This window comes from Bos indicus, chromosome 24 (assembly GCF_029378745.1).
Source record: "Bos indicus isolate NIAB-ARS_2022 breed Sahiwal x Tharparkar chromosome 24, NIAB-ARS_B.indTharparkar_mat_pri_1.0, whole genome shotgun sequence".
Classification (NCBI taxonomy): domain Eukaryota; kingdom Metazoa; phylum Chordata; class Mammalia; order Artiodactyla; family Bovidae; genus Bos; species Bos indicus.
In genome coordinates, this window is record NC_091783.1 from 36,455,786 (window position 1) to 36,476,325 (window position 20,540).

Sequence of the window (20,540 nt, forward strand, 5' to 3'; positions counted from 1 at the left end):
TCCTATCACCTCCTTCTGAAAACTACACGAGGGAAAAAGAGAGCAAGTCTGTATAGTCACAACCTAATGCACAGCAACCTGGGGAGGCAAAAAAGATGACAAACTCCCCTTTACCAGCACAGGGGAATGAAGACTGGAGCTGAGACCTGAGTATCTGGGGAATGCAGGGAGCAGCATGAGCATTGCCAACCTTGAAAAAATGCACAACGTGAAAGTTGTGAGTTAAGTTTTATTTGGGGCAAAATGAGCCCTACAGCCTGGGAGACAGCATTTCAAATAGCTCTGAGAAAATGCTCGAAAGAGGTAGGGGAGAAGGTCAGTATATATATGATTTTGGTGAAGCGGGAGTACATGTGATCAAGCACAGACTTTTTGCAGAAAGTTTCTGCTAGTCTCATGAGGCTATCATTTATGTTTTCATTTTCCCCACTTTTTTCCAATTCTCTAGAATCTTTTTGGAGAAGGCAATGGCACCAAAAATCAACATATTTCCATTTTTATGGGCTTCCCTAGTGGCTCAGATGACTAAGAGTCTGCCTGCAATGCAAGAAGGAAATGGCAACCCACTCCAGTATTCTTGCCTGGAAAATCCCATGGACAGAGAAGCCTGGTGGGCTACAGTCCATGGGGTTACAAAAATCCAGACACGACTGAGTGACTAACACTTTCATTTCAATTTTTATAACTTTAACTTGTGGAAACACTTTCTTAGATGCTTCTACCTATCTGAAATTAAAACAGACAAACAGATGCAGCAGGTGAACACAAGTGTTTAGAAATGAGAGGTGATGCATGGACATGAAAGAGAAGATACAAGAGTTCTGGCTGACATGCAGCAGGAGCTCCAGAGCATGGGCTGCCAGCCACAGGTGAGGTGGCTCTGTATGGCAGTCCTGGGAGCCATCACTCATATTGAGTGATTCAGATCAGGGCTCTTGCATGATTGGAGCCACCTCCCATGGACGGTCTCTATTTGCAGGCACCGCTTATTTGTCCGTGTGCCTTTTTACTTATTTGGCTACACCAGATTCTGTTTGTACATTTATAGTCTTCATATCGTGTTTCATCTAGGAGTAAGTGAAAAATAGGCTGATTTCGTTTTTCAAGGTCACGCTCACCAGCATCTTGGTGAGAAGCAATTTACACTTTCTTTAAGTTGAAGTTAGCACCAAAGTGATCTTATAAACTGCTGCTGAACTTGGCAAGATGCTCATTAGCAGTTCCTGGACAGTTGATGAACAAGCCAACCACGTGTTCTGTTGGCCGGCTAGCTTTCTTTGTGTGTGTACGTGTGTGCATGCGTTTTCTTGCCTTTCCTCTTTTTAGTGCTTAATATGTACAAATGAATAAATGCCACTCAAATGTTTTTTTAAGCATGCAGATTTCATTCCTTTTCCCTCTCTGCTTTCACAGTATTTTATTTACTGTTCCATGATGTCACTCTTTCCCCCTGTGTTAGATATATGTGTCTCTGTGTTGTAAATGCTTTGAGAACATAGGAGGGGTTGTATTCTTGTCTGTGTGTCTTACGGCACCTACTTGGCTGATAGTGGATGGGAAGCAAAAGTGTGTGAAATCAATGGAAACCCTCAGATGCCAGTTCATTGAAAGCCTCGCTGTGTTCAAGCACCAAAGGAAGGCAGACCATGCTGTGCTAGGGATACCATACTCCAAATCCTGTGAAAGCCACGTTGCCCATTCCAGGTGAATCGTGGTATTCAGTGTCAACACACAGTTTTGTTGTTGTTGTTTAATAAAGATCTTTTGACACAGAAGTTTCTTTTTTATCCTCAAAAGGCAGAAATCATCAAGATATGGGAGGGTGGGTGGCCAGCCATATCCTAAGAATCTCACTAGGTTATCCACACTGTTTCCATTTAACCTTTGGTTGTGTCTTTTAGGGAACTCTACCCTTAATTTCAGTATCAGTTGGAAAGGATCACAGATTCAGTCTTTCACCACTGGGGTGCCTATTACTTCTGCCAACCAGGAATATATTCCAAGTCCTGAGGAAAGTGTATATATTCGTTGTTCATCTTTCAGATGACCTTCTTGTCCGTTCAGTAATCTTCTCACCTTGAATTTTCTCCCTGCTTTGTTTTTTCCCTCTCTTTCCTGCATCTTGGTCTGACTTTTCATTCAATCCTGTATGTTACAAGTGGTCACATTCTTTTTTTTTTTTTTTTTTTAAATCTGTAAGACAGTTGTTTTGTATGGATTTTTTTTTAAATTTTATTTTATTTTTAAACTTTACAAATTGTATTAGTTTTGCCAAATATCAAAATGAATCAGCCACAGGTATACATGTGTTCCCCATCCTGAACCCTCCTCCCTCCTCCCTCCCCATACCATCCCTCTGGGTCGTCCCAGTGCACTAGCCCCAAGCATCCAGTATCGTGCATCGAACCTGGACTGGCACATTTTTTAGAGTGGAGGATCTACTTTTTAAGACCAATTGCCTTTCACAGTAATAGTCTGATATATTTATCATGCCAACACCTCTCCCTCCACAAGTGTTAAGAATGCACTGCGTACACGGGAGCAAAGGGGCAAGAGACGCTTTCCTGACTCATGTTGTTTCATTTGAATATAGATGTCAGTGGTATTCAGAATTTTAAAACTCTCTCTTTCTTGTTACTAAGTTACCTGTTACATGTATGGGATTCACAGTTGCATTGAATTAAAAATTTTTTTGCCTCAAATTCCAGTTGTTTCTTATGTACAACTACAGCTGACCCTTGAACAGCACGATTTGAACTGTGAGGGTCCACTTATACGTGGATGTTTTTCGATACTAAATACTGCAGCCTTGCACCATTCATGCCTGGTAGAATCCTCGGGCTGCAGATATGGAGATGATGATTCCCTTGCTAAGTTGCATAAGACTCTGTGCCACCCCATGGACTGCAGCCCACCAGCCTCCTCTGTCTAAGGGATTCTCCAGGCAAGAATACTGGAGTGGTTGCCATGCCCTCCTCCAGGGGATCTTCCCAACCCAGGGATCAAACCTGTGTCTCTTACGTCTCCTGCATTGGCAGGCGGGCTCTTTGCCACTAGTGCCACCTCTGCAGTGAGTGCCATTCGTCTCAGATCTCACCTGAGGGTGAGATTACCTTCCCTATGCTTCCAGTCTGTCCACATTGAAAAGAAACTGAAAGCATGGAACAAGACACTATGGGGCTTGTTTAGATCATGTAACACTCAGGAAAGACTCAGAAACCATCATAGGAATAGTAGACAAAGCAGTGAAACATCACTTCATAGAGCATGTTGGAAGGGAGACCGGTTGACTTGGTAATGCAGCATGGTGCTTGGAATTAAGTATCATTTTAAAATAAGAGATTGAGTCTTTTTTCCAAATAGTAATATTTCTCAGACATAAAATGTTATGTCCCTGTGCAGTTCAATTTTAGAATTCTCAGAAAAGAATAACAGAACTCCACAATTAAAAAAGAGATGAATGAAAAAATATAGACAATGACTGCAGTATCCTATTATACTAATTTAAGATAAGAATATTCACTATTGCAAACTGACACATAAAGAGATATTTATCTTAAAATGTATGATAGGGGACCAATGTACTTATTTTGAATAGTATTTTTCAAACTACACTTACTAGGGGTTATGAAATTAATGTAATGGATCATAAAAAAACATTAAAAAATTAAGTGGACCAGGCTAGACCAGAATAAAATACAATAGAAAATAATACCATGAGCTGCATGTACTAAGATTAAGCATCCATCAGTTCATAGGTGGGTCATGGTCAAAACGTATCAAAGGTATTTGCCTTTTATAATAGGACATCATGGAAGACATTAAAGTGGTGGTGACATTTTGGCTTATTATTAATAAACAAGTAGAAGTTTTTAAGACAAAGCGATGTAAGAGATGTTAATAAGATTATGTATAAAAAGTGTGAAAATATTTTTCTGGTAACTCCTTTATTGAGATGTAATTCACATAAGAAACAACTCAGTCATTTAATGTGCACAGTTGAATGGCTTTTAGTATATTAACCAGAGTTTTACAACCATCACCATAATCAATTTAGAATGTTTTCACCACCCCAAATAGAAATCCCTTTCTGTAGTCACCTGTCTCTCACCTGATCTTCTTCCCATTCTTTTTCAACCCTAGGAAACCACTAATTACATTTTGTCTCCATAAATTTGTCCAGTTTGGATGTTTTATGTAAACAAATTATATGAGTACATTAATTGATTTTCAAATGTTAAACATACCTTGCATTCCTGGGATAAATCCCACTTTATCCTGATGTATAATCATTGTTCAGAGAAGGCCCTGGCACCCCACTCCAGTACTCTTGCCTGGAAACTCCCATGGACGGAGGAGCCTGGTAGGCTGCAGTTCATGGGGTCGCTGAGAGTCGGACCTGACTGAGTGACTTCACTTTCACTTTTCACTTTCATGCATTGGAGAAGGAAATGGCAACCCACTCCAGTGTTCTTGCCTGGAGCATCCCAGGGACGGCGGAGTCTGGTGGGCTGCCGTCTGTGGGGTCGCACAGAGTCGGACAGGACTGAAGTGACTTAGCATAGCATAGCATAGCATAATCTTTGTTATATATTGCTGGATTTTGTTGAGAATTTTTGCATCTATATTAATGAGATAATGATCTGTAGTTATCTTTTTCTGTGATTTTTTTTTTTTTTTTTTTGGTCTGTTGAAAACTTTTTTTTAAACTGTAGGACTTCTTAGAACTTTTAATATTTTCATGGTCATTGTGTATCTTTACATAGGTTCAAGTACTTCTTAAGTTATTTTAAGATGAAATCTTTTTATCTTGTGTTCTGAAGAGGGACAGTATGCCATGGAAAATGCTTTGGGAAACAATATTATTGAGGAATAAATGAACTTGGTATATTTTGGGTCCTAGAATACTGTGATATTTGTAAGTTTTTTTTTTTTAAGAGTGTCTTGGTGAGAAGAGAATTGGAAATTAAAATAATCATGACCCTCACTCTGTAATTTCTAAAGTTAATAAAACTTAAAGTAATGATTAATATACAGAAAGCTGAATGTATCTCTCTCATTCCACAGTTTGAATTCGGGAATTTTCACCTTGTCCTTTGGTTGTCTTCGGAATCTGAAAGTTACCTTCTCTTCTGAATGTTGCTATCTGGGATGGGTGGAATCTTCATATTGGATCATGTACACATTCTGAAGCCAGCATGAGGAAATAAGGTAAGAATGGCAACCATTTCCTAATTTTACTTCAAAAGTAACATTATTTCTGTCTGAATATGAAGTATAATCTTTCAGAAGATATCTGTGGATTTGCAGTGGCCAGTAATGATATGAAGAGTTTTCCAGTGTGCACCTGTCCCTTTTAACTCCTTCCACCACAGACCATGCCAGAAGTGTCCTGTTTTTTCTCCTTTGCCGGATTTATTTGCCTTTTCCTTTCTCTGCCTCCATTTCCTGTGTGGCTTCATGGCAGGAAGTATACAGCCCTGATACATTGTCAACCACCCACATATTCTCCAAGCTGTGGTGGTCATTAGGCTAACGAGCATATGTGCTATGGTGTTGAGTACTATGAAAATAATTAATGGGGTGTCACCCATCTTTTCACTTTTCTAGCCAAGACATTAACCGCCTTGACTTAGGGTAGGCACAGCTTGTTCCTTCTGAGGTATTACAGAGCCAGTCCTGTTTCCTTTGCAAGCACGCTGCAGGGAAATGAGCATCGACACAAACACTGGGTTAGGGACAGACACTCTGTCATCTCATGAGATTAGTGGGACAGTTCTCCCAGTTTGGGACTCTTAGAAGTTAGAGATTTCATTTCAATCGCATCAGTATTTCAAAAAGAAATGTCTGTAACAGCTGCCCAGTAACTGGATTCTGAGTTTGTAAGCAGAAGGTAGCAGTTGTAGTTTTTTCTAATTATGTGCACTGTTTCTTCATATCCTGGTCACAGACCATTGTGTTCACGATCTTTCCAAGGAAACTTTGCAGAATCCTCAGTAACAAAGCCTTATGCTTTTAAAGTCTTGTATTTGTCACCTCCCACTCTCTGTGACTTTTCCAGTGATAACTGCTGACCTCATCTGGAGAGACAGACGCCCAACTAGAAATACCTATATAATACTTTTCTTTGATGTGTATGGAGTTCCACAACCTATTAAGCAGCAAACCACCATTGCTTTCAGAAAGATGAGAGAAGAAGAGGCACTAGAAAAATGGAAACTTTTTGCCCACACTTTAGTGTCCTTTTATGACTCACTCATCTTCGGGCTCATTAGACAGTTCCCTCTCCTAACTCTCTTCCAGGTTTGGTTTGAGGCCAGAAAATTTAGAATTATTTGAGATTGGGCTCTATTAGTTTCAAACATTCAGGAAATGATGACAGTAAGGAAGGTCAAGGGGAATGGATGACTAAGAGCACCCGTGCAGTACCTAATGAATTGTCCAACCTAAGGGTCTCACTCTCTTCCTTTCCAGGCTTCCTCATTCCTAGAGCTAGAGTCATCTGCCTTTCCCTTCTCTCACCTGCAGAAAAAGAGACAAATATTAACTTGCTTTCCAGGACTTATGCCTTCATAAATAACAAATCTATGACCCCAAGATTTCATATCAATCCAAATAGGCTTCATTTTTCTCTTTCTCTCTGGCAAATATTTGAATTGGCATTAAAATTTCAAGAGGGAGAATGTATTGGCCCAGTGGAAACTATCAGCAGGAATTCAGATTTTTGTTTATCAATATTAAAAACATATTCACTTTGCTGTAAATAAGCTATCTTATATGTCGGTCTCTTTTCTGTTTACTTCAGTCTCTGTGAGCTTGCATCTGACTCACTGAGAAAACTGGGAAGGATTATTTGACTTCTGCCTGCACTTTTAGCACAATTAGTAGGAAAGGGGTAACTATATTCCTTCCTTTTCCTTCTTCTGTGTGAAAAACACAAAAAGGATTTATAACAACCAGTTTTCAAAATACTTGGCTTCCTATAGAAACATAATTTTTGCCATGTTATTATTGTTATTGCATCGTATGAAAATTACTAATTAACAGAAGATAGCTGTTTATCAACATGCAAGAGAAAAGCTTAACTCTCAGATTAATATACTTAGCATCTTTTGTATTTCTTCAATTAAGTAAACCTGAAACCGTATCAATATGCTCCTTCCCATGGTCATGCCTAAAAATGAAACAAAGTGGCAGATTAGCAACTATAGATCCCCAGTAGCTTAGTACAAAGCAGGATCAGCAGGTCCACCTGTCTTGGATTTTAGAACATAGTTTTGGAGGGACTTCTCTGGTGGTCCAGTGGTTAAGACTTTACCTTGTAATGCAGGGGGTGTGGGTTTGATCCCTGGTTGGGGAGCTAAGATCCCACATGTCTTGGGGTCAAAAAGCCAAAACATAAGACAGAAGCAATATTGTAACATTCAACAAAGACTTAAAAAAAGAGAAAATAATTTTGGAGATGGAAACAAAAGCAGGGCAGCTAGTCACCACTTGGGACTTAGTTGAGTTTTAATTGATGTTTAAATTTCTCGAGTTTTTAAATTATTATTATTATTATTTTTTGGTAACGTGTCTAATTTCTTTCCCTCAGTGAAGGTGAAATAATCTAAGATGTCAAGAATCTCTCATCTAAAAATAGTTATTGATTTGTTATTGAACTGGTTTTTCCAATAGGCTTACTTTGTTTGGTCTTAGGAGAATGGGTTCTTAATTTTACCTGCTTTTGTGTTTTGAAATGAATTGAGTCCCTTCCCTAAGGAAATAGGTGAATATTTTGGTTACTACACCTTCTAAAACGTTCCATTAAAATGTAAATGCTAGCCATTAATTTAGATGAAAACCCTCTCCCTTTAGTCAAACTATTCAGCAAAATTAGAATCGAGAGATGTCTTGGCTTAACCAAGTTATTTCTTCTTATTCTTTTTATTGTCTAAATTCCTGGCTAATCAGGTAGCACTTCAGTTCTTCGTGGTTCCTGTCCCGTTCTCTTTTACATCTTGTTTCTCTTTTACACATTGTTGTTCAGTTGCTAAGTCTTGTCCAATTCTTTGTGATCCCATGGACTACAGCACACCAGGCTTCCCTGTCCTTCACTGTCTCTGGAGTTTGCTCCAACTCATGTCCATTGAGTCGGAGATGCCATCCAACCATCTCATCCTCTGTCACCCCCTTCTCTTGCCCTCAATCTTCTTCATCTGGTATCTTCTAAATTGGCATCAGAAGACTGGAAAGAAAGAAACAAGTTGCCCACCACCCATGAGATAGAGATGGCTTTTTTGCCAAGCAGTTTTTCTTCCATGGCATTCTCCTGTAAGGTGGTTTCCTTCTCAACTGCTATTTTAGTTTCAGTGCTACTTCTTGCTTTGCTTTCCGAACACTGTGACTCTGCTAGATCCTTTACAGTCCCTTGTTTGTTCAAGCCTAACATTTACGAGAATTGCCCTTTTTATGACTTGGGTTACCTAATAAAAATGCTGCAGTGGCTTACTATGGAAGATTGAGGGATATATTTCTTTGGCAAATAATTTTAATGGCACATAAATGTGGGGATAGAAATAGACAAGTTCCTCTTAAGGGCAAGAATCATGACATTTACTTCTTTTATTTTCTGATAGCATCTAGTATACTGAAAAGACAGAGCAGGAACCTCACAAATCTTTAGTGAATTGAAATGAACATTCCTAGCAGTGATCCTAATATATAAGCTGACACTGGGTTTTCTGCCCCTCCTTGGCAGTCTCAAGATAGGCTTTGGATGCACAAGCAATTACTGGGATATTTTAATGGTTTCTGACAAACAACGGGACAGTGTATTTCAAATAATGATATACAAGCAGTTGGCTCATTCAGCACAGTTATGTTTATCCTGCTGATGTCTACTCTGCATTATATCAGACAGATTGATAGCTGAGATGCTAAGCCTGCCTCTGAGGTGCTCGCAGCCTGGCTGCAGGTGTACTTTTAGAGATGAGGGTGTTGTTGCCAAAAGAGTAAAGCTTTCTGGAGACAATGTCTTTGATGCAGTTGAGGACATTCATTTCAATTCAGTGTTTAAAAGCAAACCTTGAGCACTGGTGTTCATATTGTATTTCTCAAAATACTATTTATGTTGTTCTTTTCTTTCTAAAAATTACTTGGTCAGCCAAGTTTGGGGTTTTCTATGCTAATATTTGGGGCTTCCCTGGTGGCTCAGTGGTACAAAAACCCACCTGCCAATACAGGAGGCGTGAATTCAATTCCTGAGTTGGGAAGATTCCCCGGAGAAAGAAATGGCAACCCACTCCAGTATTCTTGCCTGGGAAATCCCATGAACAGAGGAGCCTGGTAGGCTACAGTCTATGGGGTCACAAAGAGCCAGATAGGACTTAGGGACTGAGCAGAGCAGAGCATGGCACGCCACTCCAGTACTTTTGCCTGGAAAATCCCATGGATGGAGGAGCCTGGTGGGCTATAGTCCATGGGGTCACGAAGAGTCAGACACAGCTGAGCGACTTCACTTTCAAGTTTTCACTTTCATGCATTGGAGAAGGAAATGGCAACCCACTCCAGTGTTCTTGCCTGGAGAATCCCAGGGATGGCGGAGCCTGGTGGGCTGCCGTCTATGGGGTCACACAGAGTCGGACACGACTGACGTGACTTAGCAGCAGAGCAGAGAAGAGCACAGCACAGCATGCTAATATTCAGGAAAGTTGAATACCTACTTACCCTTATTTCACATTATAACTTTCAGTCTGGTTACCTAACATATATTACCTTACCTAACATAATATGACATAAGTTGCCTCTCAGCTTATGTCATTGCCTTAATATACTCTGATGCCTGATATGGGAAGTAAAGTACAGAAAGCATTGATGATTTGGCCTCTAGATTCTATACATTGATGACAATGTTCAGATGATGATAAAAAGAATTATTTTAATAAGGAGACCTGCATCACCTTTAATAATATCATTTGGTGTTTTGAAGTCTATTTTTATTGGTCCTAACATTGCATACGACAGAAAGGGGATGTGCATTACTATAGCAAATCCATTTTCCATATGAAATAATGATGCCCTATGAGTTTAAATGACTTGTAATTATTATCCAAAGCCATTAACATTTAAAGTACAAAGAGAATGTATGAGGCACTTGATGGACTCTCCTTACTTTATCACATTTGAAATTTTAAGTGGAAGAGTTATAACTGGAACTGGAATTCAGATATCCTTTTATATGGATACCAATTGATGGAATCAGATAGGATTAGGACCCTACCCTCATGACCTTTCCTAAATCTAATTAGCTCCCAGAGGCTCCGTTTCCAAATGCCATCACATCTGGGTTAGGTCTTCAGCATAGGAATTTTGAGAGGACTTATTCAGTCTGTAACTGTGCAATATAAACAAAAACTTTGAATGTCAAGATAATTGCTTGTGGAAATATAATTTCTTTATTATCAGTCTCCTTTATTTAAATAGTCTAATTATAAAGTGCTTTTTTGTATATTGTTTTGTGTTGGAAAGCTGATAACCAATGATCCATGGACCGTGAACTATAAGTAAGATCAGGTTAATCCAACATGGGGAAGATCAGGGCACTGTTCTTGGCTCTCAGTTCCCCTACAGCTGCCATTGCCAAACCTCTGGCAGGTTCAGACTCTTGGTTAACAAGGAAGGTATTGAAGAGTCTTGGTGGGATTTGGGAGGCAGTTTCAATTGTGAGATGAATAGAAACTGAGTTTCAGTTTTAAAATACTTTCTCCCAGCTCTCTTGAGATATAGTTGATACATGACTAATACATGACACTGTGAAAGTTTAAGGTGTGCAGCATGTTGATTTGGTACATACATGTTGCAAAATGATGGCCACCAAGCTTTAGCTCACAATTCCATCCCATCCCCTAACCACCATTTCGTTCTTTTGTGAGAACATTTTAAGACCTACTTTCTGAGCTACTTTCAAGTATATGCCAGAATATTATTAATTATAAACACCATGATGTACATTTGATTTCCAGAACTTTTCTTAAAACTGGAAGTTTGTACTCTTTGACCAATTTGTTATCAGCTGAACATCAAATTGGTTGTAGTATCATTTTTTTTTTTAAACATTTGGGTACTGTCATTGAGATAAAATTATAGTCTATTCAGAGACAGCTCTCTCTTATGACCTGTAAATTATAAATATGCAAATATACCCTAAGTACAACACAGTATAGGGGGGTAGGTGATGTGAAACTAAAGGAAGAATTTAACATATTGATATTGATAATAGATTGATGTAGATATTAATGTATTGATGATTGATCTACATATTGATGTAGATTAAACAATGAGCTGAACTACTTTGAGAATAGGACATATATTTCCTTACTTTGTATCTCATTGTAGTATCATGCAACTTGGTTTTCTTTAGAAAATTCTAGAATGACTCTTCATTTGAAAGGTTGATCTAATGTCCTCTCCTTCCCTTCCCCCATCCTGGAAACATCTGTAGTGACAGTCTAGGTCAATTTCACCCAGGTATTTAAGGCCTGTGATAATACTGCACTGTTGCCCTTCAGAGTGGAAATGCCAAGGCACAGAGAAGCTTGGGAGGACTTAGCTATATCCAAATGCACAAGTTGTCAGAAACTAGTAGAGCCATCCAGGTTCACTTTCAAGCCTAACACACTTTGAGAGCACTCCTCACTGGCCAATTCTCAAGTCTTCAATTATAGTAACTCAATTCTTCTGTGAGAGTCAAATAACGGAAGACATAAAATGATTTGCATTATTTGCTATGTTGATTTACATTCTGAACCCATTCACTTAATATGTAAAGTGTATTGTGGGTTTATTGAGCTGAATATTTTAACACTGGCAACTCTTCGTAAAGTTTTTGTGAAGGACAAATGTTATACTTGGACTACTCATAAATCATTTCTTGTAAACAGAGCAGTTCTTCTGGACTTGGATATATATATGAATCATCCTGGGATCTGATCTTGTTAAAATGCCAATTTAGATGCTGTAGATCTGGGAGGGGCCTGAGAGCCTGCTTTTTTGTTAAACTCCTAGAAGGTGCATCTGATGTTGCTGGTCTGTTAACCACATTAAAATACATACATACATATATATATATATATATATATATATATATATATACTCTAAAATTAAACTGTCAGGAAAACATTTTTCAGATTACCAGTGGAATAAAGAAACTTAGTATTTGTCTCAGAAACTGTTTAGTATCTCCCTAGATTGTCTTTCTTGCATTTATTAAAACCTAAAGAAGATTTCTTTTTTCTGAATGCCAGAATGAAGGGGTAACACGAGTCTACTATTTTGTATGGCTTAATTCATATGACAAATACAAAGTAATTGTAATCAGCTTACTGACTCTGAGTTAAAAGATGACAGCAGCACTGTGAAGATTTTCAAGTAGCACCTTTTTTCTTAATTTCAAATGAAATATTGTAAATTCCCTTTTTCTCTTGTTTTCCTTCTGCTATTTTGTTAAAATGTGTGTTAGAATTAGTTTTTAATTTCTCTCTGGTGACTTTTTTGGAAAAGGTGATTATTGCAAGACTTCAATAACCAGGAATGGAGTCATTAGGGATGGAATTGACAGAAGGCGTTCAATTCCAGTTCCTTCTGCCTGCCTTCTTTAGAAACTCTTATATTCTATCCTTATATTGCATGCCCTTGACATCTGTAAGATTTAAAGACTCTGTGTCACTTGTATTCTCCATGAGCAAACAGAAAAGGTAGCATCTGGACCTATTCTCTTCAAACTCTCCTGTTGGCAATTTATGTGAAAATGTGCACTTCTTGGATAAAGGAGAGGGATGCCCAGGTCCAAGCCATTCGATAAGGTAGACAAAGAAGACAAAGGGGATTGCTTTATCCCAAAGTGCAGTGAATCATAGGTTGGATTGGGAAACTTGGGTTGGTTAGTTGGGGGAAAACTGTGGTAATTTTTCTATTTCAAATATTCCAAAACTTACCTCTTGGTGTATTTTCTCTCTGTCTTTTGCTCCTCATCATATTCTGCAATCTCAGTTTCTCTTCATTTGAAGAGTAAATTTCTCTTCCTTTAAAACTGTAGGGACAAAAGGGTTTGACTTACATGTTGAGGGTATACATAAGAAAAATGTTCTTTTTCTTGAATGAAGCTTAAAACCAGTGAGGGAAAGAAACATTCTAGTTGGGTTAATCCAGAAGATAAGGTGGGATAAGATGGGAAAAGATTGACTCAAACAATTGAAATAGTGCAATGATATTAGGAGGAGTGCAGGTAGCTGTCTCTAAAATGGTAAAACAAAAAAATTGCTGGAGGTTTATTAGTCTTTAAGTGAAATTTAAAATCAAGCTCAGCTAAATACACAGTAATGACCATCTGGCAAAGTGCTCCAGGAAAAGCAATTGCTACCTCCAAGTTCTACAGCGATCAACCTGGACACCCATTAGGAAGAATGCAATAGAAATAATGTGTTACAAATTGGCAACTTATTTAACAAGTGATGTACTTATGAATACTTTTCCTAAATGGTCAAAAATCACCCACTCTGTACACTTTATAAAATAATTTCAAAAATTTCCCTGAAACTATTGCTGATCTCATCATTTTGATCTATTTGGGACCCAAGCTTTCCCCGTTCAACCATCTAGATAATCTTTGTCTAGTTTAATTCCTGGGCTTCCCCTATATTCTATAATTTCAGATACTTCTTGGAATGATTTAATATATGCATCTACTCTTTGATAACTTTGTAACATAGTTGGTCCAGATCACAGAGCAACTAGATTATGGACTTCATAGGGTTAACTGTGCTCCAGTGTGACTGCTAGTGTGACTGCCCACTGCAGGCACTCAATCTATTTTAGAATCTTTCCTCATATACATGTCATGCTAAAATATTTGACATATGCCTTTTCCTTTTGAGCTTTGACTAGAGATAAGAAACTGTTTCCACTTTAGATGAGAAGCTTAGGACATAAAACTAAAAATAAAAGATCTTTATTTTTAACTGCATTGCAGGTAGATTCTTTACCAGCTGAGCCACCAGGGAAGCCCAAGAATACTGGAGTGGGTGGCCTATCCCTTCTCCAGCAGATCTTTCCGACCCAGGAATCAAACTGGGGTCTCCTGTATTGCAGGTGGATTCTTTACCAGCTGAGCTACCAGGGAAGCTCAATATCTGAATCAGTTACAGAATAATATATTTGCCATCATATAGAAGCTCAATTAGTGAAAATACAATTAGTGAAGTTTAATCTTTTCTATATTCTTAGCTAGTGTTGACATTTTATAGAGAGCAGAAAGTAACATTATTTATCCCTGGGGGTCAAAGTCAAACCATGATAATTAGAAATAATGAGGATGGCGGCATAGTTTATAATTTTCCCAGATTCCCAGAAGGTGGAATCTTTTATTTGCTATTGTCTTAAAAATAACAGAGCTTTGAAAAGTATACTAAATGGCACAATATAAATCAGTTTTATTAGTTCAGCTATAGTTTTAAAATTATAAATTTTTTTTGAATGTTGACAAGAAATTTTGACTTAAAATTCAGTGTGGAAAATATCAAATCAATGAATATCAAAAAATGTTAAGTGATGGCCTTTGGTATGTGCAATTGATCATGTTATTTTAATAGTGTCACTTCTACCTGACTGGTATTCTACCAAATGGCAATATATATGGTTCTATACATAAGATTAATACAAATTATCAGTTTAATAAAAATAGGTGGAAAGATACAGAACATATATGAAACTTATCATTGAATATATATATTCATAGTGTAGCGGTCATGATAAATTTATTCTATGGTTATGCATTTATGAGTTTTCTCATGATTATGGATATCGTAGATTAAGCTAAATGAAAGGACACACTTTATGAGTTCACAACTGATTCTGATAAATGAATGAAAATTCAAAAATCCGTCTTGGGAATAATGAGGTACAAAGTGTTGCAGAATCTGGTGATTGTTACCAGTGTTTCCTTATGAAATTCATATAAGACACCGTCAGAATATACAAAAGTCTGTTTTAATAAAAAGGATTTTAAATTTTAATTGATGTTAATGAGATGACCAAGGCCAATCTACAAAGAGTTAAAGTAAGTTTACTGTCAAAAATTGAATATGATTTTAGCAAAAGCACTGCTGGAAAAAATAAAAAAGTGGGTGGTACAACAGCAAAGTTTAAGGCAAGTTAGCCAGAGTTCTTGATATACATTGTCAGTGTATCTTTTGGACAGCCTGATAATGAGGACTAATGATGAAGAGTCAGAACTCTGAAACACTTAAAACGCTTTCAATACTGTCACTTCTTCATGAACTACTAAATGTGCAGATTTTAAATACTGGAAAATGTTCCAGGTATTTTTAAATAAAAGGAAGATTTAGCAATAGAAATGCTGTGTGTATTATTAAAAAGCACATTAAGCTATGCTGTGCACTCTTATTTGTGACTGAGGCATTTCTGGAGATGTCTTATAAATTGAAAATTGTATCAAAGAATTCTTTAAATATGTATATGGTAGTGAGTGGAAATTTTGTTGATATGATTTTCTAACCTGAAGATTTTCTTTAAATTTCTTTACCATTTCCATTTGTTAGATGAATTCTCTCTAAAGATCTTTAATGTCAAAACTAAAGAACTGTGCTTTTAACCTTTTATGAATCATAATCTTTTTCAGAATCAGTTAAAAGTTATAGGCTTCACCTTAAGAAGTCCACTTAACTATGTATAAAAAAGATTTAGAATATAATGAGTTTTACTCTACTGAAAACTCATTTCACAAGGAAAATATCTAGTGAAACTTTGTTCTTTGTAAAAATTGTTTTTCCTTAGAAGAAACTCACGGTAAAAAATAAGAAAAACATGAATAAATTTGAATTCTGCAGAGAGAATAAAGCAAAATTTAACTGTGCTTCTCCATAATGTTGAATAAGAAAATTATTGAGTTTTGGTTTGAATAGGCAGTGTAAAAAGTTCCTTCGGATTCGTTTTGTTCTCACTTCCTAGAAGGGCTTTGCAAAATAAGAAGCACCTTGCCGCTGGATCATAGAAAAAGCAAGAGAGTTCCAGAAAAACATCTACTTCTGCTTTATTGACTATGCCAAAGCCTTTGACTGTGTGGATCACAATAAACTGTGGAAAATTCTTCAAGGGATGGGAATACCAGACCACCTGATCTGCCTCTTGAGAAATTTGTATGCAGGTCAGGAAGCAACAGTTAGAACTGGACATGGAACAACAGACTGGTTCCAAATAGGAAAAGGAGTTCATCAAGGCTGTATATTGTCACCCTGTTTATTTAACTTCTATGCAGAGTACATCATGAGAAACGCTGGACTGGAAGAAGCACAAGCTGGAATCAAGATTGCCAGGAGAAATATCAATAACCTCAGATATGCAGATGACACCACCCTTATGGCAGAAAGTGAAGAGGAACTCAAAAGCCTCTTGATGAAAGTAAAAGTGGAGAGTGAAAAAGTTGGCTTAAAGCTCAACATTCAGAAAATGAAGATCATGGCATCCAGTCCCACCACTTCATGGGAAATAGATGGGGAAACAGTGGAAGCAGTGTCAGACTTTATTTTTCTGGGCTCCAAAATCACTGCAGATGGTGATTGCAGCCATGAAATTAAAAGACGCTTACTCCTTGGAAGGAAAGTTATGACCAACCTAGATAGCATATTCAAAAGCAGAGACATTACTTTGCCACAAAGGTTCGTCTAGTCAAGGCTATGGTTTTCCCTGTGGTCATGTATGGATGTGAAAGTTAGACTGTGAAGAAGGCTGAGCGCTGAAGAATTGTTGCTTTTGAACTGTGGTGTTGGAGAAGACTCTTGAGAGTCCCTTGGACTGCAAGGAGATCCAACCAGTCCATTGTGAAGGAGATCAACCCTGGGATTTCTTTGGAAGGAATGATGCTAAAGCTGAAACTCCAGTCCTTTGGCCACCTCATGCGAAGAGTTGATTCATTGGAAAAGACCCTGATGCTGGGAGGGATTGGGGGCAGGAGGAGAAGGGGACGACAGAGGATGAGATGGCTGGATGGCATCACTGACTCGATGGACGTGAGTCTGAGTGAACTCCAGGAGTTGGTGATGGACAGGGAGGCCTGGCGTGCTGCGATTCATGGGGTCCCAAAGAGTCGGACACGACTGAACGACTGATCTGATCTGATCTGATCTGCCTTTCATTTCTTTCCATTTCCAGTGATGAAAGTAAAACCCAAGAATGGATGTGCTCTATGGTACACAGTATTTGAGATTTTTCCCATTAAGGTTGAACTCAGAGAAATGAGGATCAGATCAGATCAGTCGTTCAGTCCTGTGGCCACTGCTGAGTTTTCCAAATTCACTAACATATTGAGTGCAGCACTTTCACAGCATCATCTTTCAGGATTTGGAATAGCTCAACTGGAATTCCATCACCTCCACTAGCTTTGTTCGTAGTGATGCTTTCTAAGGCCCACTTGACTTCACATTCCAGGATGTCTGGCTCTAGGTCAGTGATCACACCATCGTGATTATCTGGGTCGTGAAGATCTTTTTTGTACAGTTCTTCTGTGTATTCTTGCCATCTCTTCTTAATATCTTCTGCTTCTGTTAGGTCCATACCATTTCTGTCCTTTATCGAGCCCATCTTTGCATGAAATGTTCCTTTGGTATCTCTGATTTTCTTGAAGAGATCTGTAGTCTTTCCCATTCTGTTGTTTTCCTCTATTTCTTTGCATTGATCACTGAAGAAGGCTTTCTTATCTTTCTTGCTATTCTTTGGAACTCTGCATCGGATGTTTATATCTCTCCGACAGCCATTTTGCTTTTTTGCATTTCTTTTCCATGGGGATGGTCTTGATCCCTGTCTCCTCTACAATGTCACAAACCTCATTCCATAGTTCATCAGGCACTCTATCTATCAGATCTAGGCCCTTAAATCTATTTCTCACTTCCACTGTCTAATCATAAGGGATTTGATTTAGGTCATACCTGAATGGTCTAGTGGTTTTCCCTACTTTCTTCAGTTTAAGTCTGAATTTGGCAATAAGGAGTTCATGGTCTGAGCCACAGTCAGCTCCTGGTCTTGTTTTTGCTGACTGTATAGAGCTTCTCCATCTTTGGCTACAAAGAATATAATCAATCTGATTTCAGTGTTGACCATCTGGTGATGTCCATGTATAGAGTCTTCTCTTGTATTGTTGGAAGAGGGTGTTTGTTATGACCAGTGCATTTTCTTGGCAAAACTCTATTAGTCTTTGCCCTGCTTCATTCCGTATTCCAAGGCCAAGTTTGCCTGTTACTCCAGGTGTTTCTTGACTTCCTAGTTTTGCATTCCAGTCCCCTGCAATGAAAAGGACATCTTTTTAGAGGCCTATAATCATAATGTGCATGTTTATTTTCTTCATTTTCTATCCTTTTGTGTATACGTATGTGCTCAGTCACTCAGTCATGTCCAACTCTTTGAAACCCCATGAACTGTAAGCCTATCAGCCTCCTCTGTCCATGGGGCTGCAAAGGAGTTGAACACGACTTAGCAACTAAACAACTGGCTTTAAACTCCATGGAGGTTATCCTCTCCAGTGGGAAGAAACAGAACATGCTTCCTGCTTTCTAAACTTCTTACTGGAGAACACGGATTTCATTGGTGTTGGTTAACTGGGCCCTTTTACTGTTTTTGTTTTCACTGTGTTTTTTATTCATGTCTTCTGGTTGTCCGTATGCAATGGTTTTTCTAGAGTGTATAGGCAGGAGTAGAATTTCAGGATTGTGGATGCACACAAGTTAGTTGTTTAAAAAATTTCTTTCTTGGAGTATAATTGCTTAACCATGTTTGTTAGTTTCTGCTGTACAATGCAGTGAATCAGCTCTACCACCCCTCTAGGTCATCACAGAGCACCAAGATGAGCTCCCTGTGCTATACAGCAGCTTTCTACTAGCTATCTGTTTTACACTGGGTGTGCACAACTTAAATTGATTACTCATTGCTAAACTGTTTCCAAATATTATATGTAGCAATTTTATCACCATCAGTTCTGTGATCTTGTTCACATGACTTCACATTCTTACCCATATTGGCTGGTTTTAGACATTAAATATTTTCTGCTCTATTGGGTGTGTGTTAATAACAGCTTTTCATATGTTTATGGGCCACTCATGTTTCCATTAATTTGAAAGACCAATTTGTGTCCTTTGCCAACTTTTTCTACTGTGTCATTTGTATTTGCCTTATTTATTCATAGAAAATCTTTATATATTCTGGGCACTTTATTATAAGTCATATGTGTTGCATAGATACATTCCATAGAAGTTTTAGGATCAGATTGTTATGTTTATGACTCCAGTTGATACTTTGATTACGACTATATTAGATCAGTAGACAAATTTCAAAGTAATTGATATCTAAAAGAATTTCAATTTTCCTATCCATGGACATGACATGTCTTTGTATTCTTTAAATCTTCTTTAATGATTTTCAATCAAGTTAGTATTATAATTTTATATCTTTGTAGAGCCTGATAGAAGAGATTGGTGTGGAAGATATATGTGTTGCAGTGGTCAAATTGGAGATCTGGAGGGGTTTTTGTTGTTTGCTATAGCCACACTTTCCTTTATTCAATTAACATACATTTATTGAATTTCTGGTATATGCCATACACATTCAGATTTTGAGTTGTATATTTATTATGACATATTGAGAATACAACCATTTTTGCCAACCTTGATAGCAGATTTAGTTAGTTGTTACTGGTTGTTTCCCAGGAAGCTAACTGATTTTTTCCAGTGACTAAAGAAATTGCTTTTCACATTTTGCCTTGAATTTATAATTCTTTAATGTTAAAACGACGCCACATCCTCTTTTCTATTCAGATTTTTCAGAGGTTTTTTTTTTTTTTTTTATAAAAGAGAGTATCTTGAAACCTAAACATGACCAGAAGTTCTATAGAGTTTCTTACTTCTTCGTTAACCTCAACTTGTTTCATTTTAAAAATTGTTTTACAAATGCAGTATACATAATTTTTTTCAAATGAATTGTGACTTTATTTTTTCTTATACTAAATTTTACATAAATTTGAAACTCAAATCACAGAGACTTTTTGTAGTCAAAAAGTTAATAAATAAGCCATGTTGTGGTATAAAGCTATGTCAAGCCATCTGTGATAATGTAGTGATAATGATGAAAAGATTTACAGAATCCGAGTCAGTGAGTCCAATTAGTTCTTTCCTGAATGATTGTTAGGATGTTAGAAATTTACTACTGACCTCCACATTCAAGTCATTCAACCACTGGCAATGACTTTATCTAAGTACATCGAAAGTGAGTAAAAGCTGCATCACAAAGGATAATTCTTTGAATTAAAGATAAATGTGACAGCCACTATACTACAAATAGAAGTAAATGTTTCGTTGAGAAGACGTGAGTCTATGGGACCTGAAAGATGGAGGATATGAGACCTTGGATCACACTGATGCACACAGCTCTTAGAGGAGTGAAGCCACTAAAATCACATCCTACTTAATGATAGCAATTGGATTGCAAAGACCACTGTAATT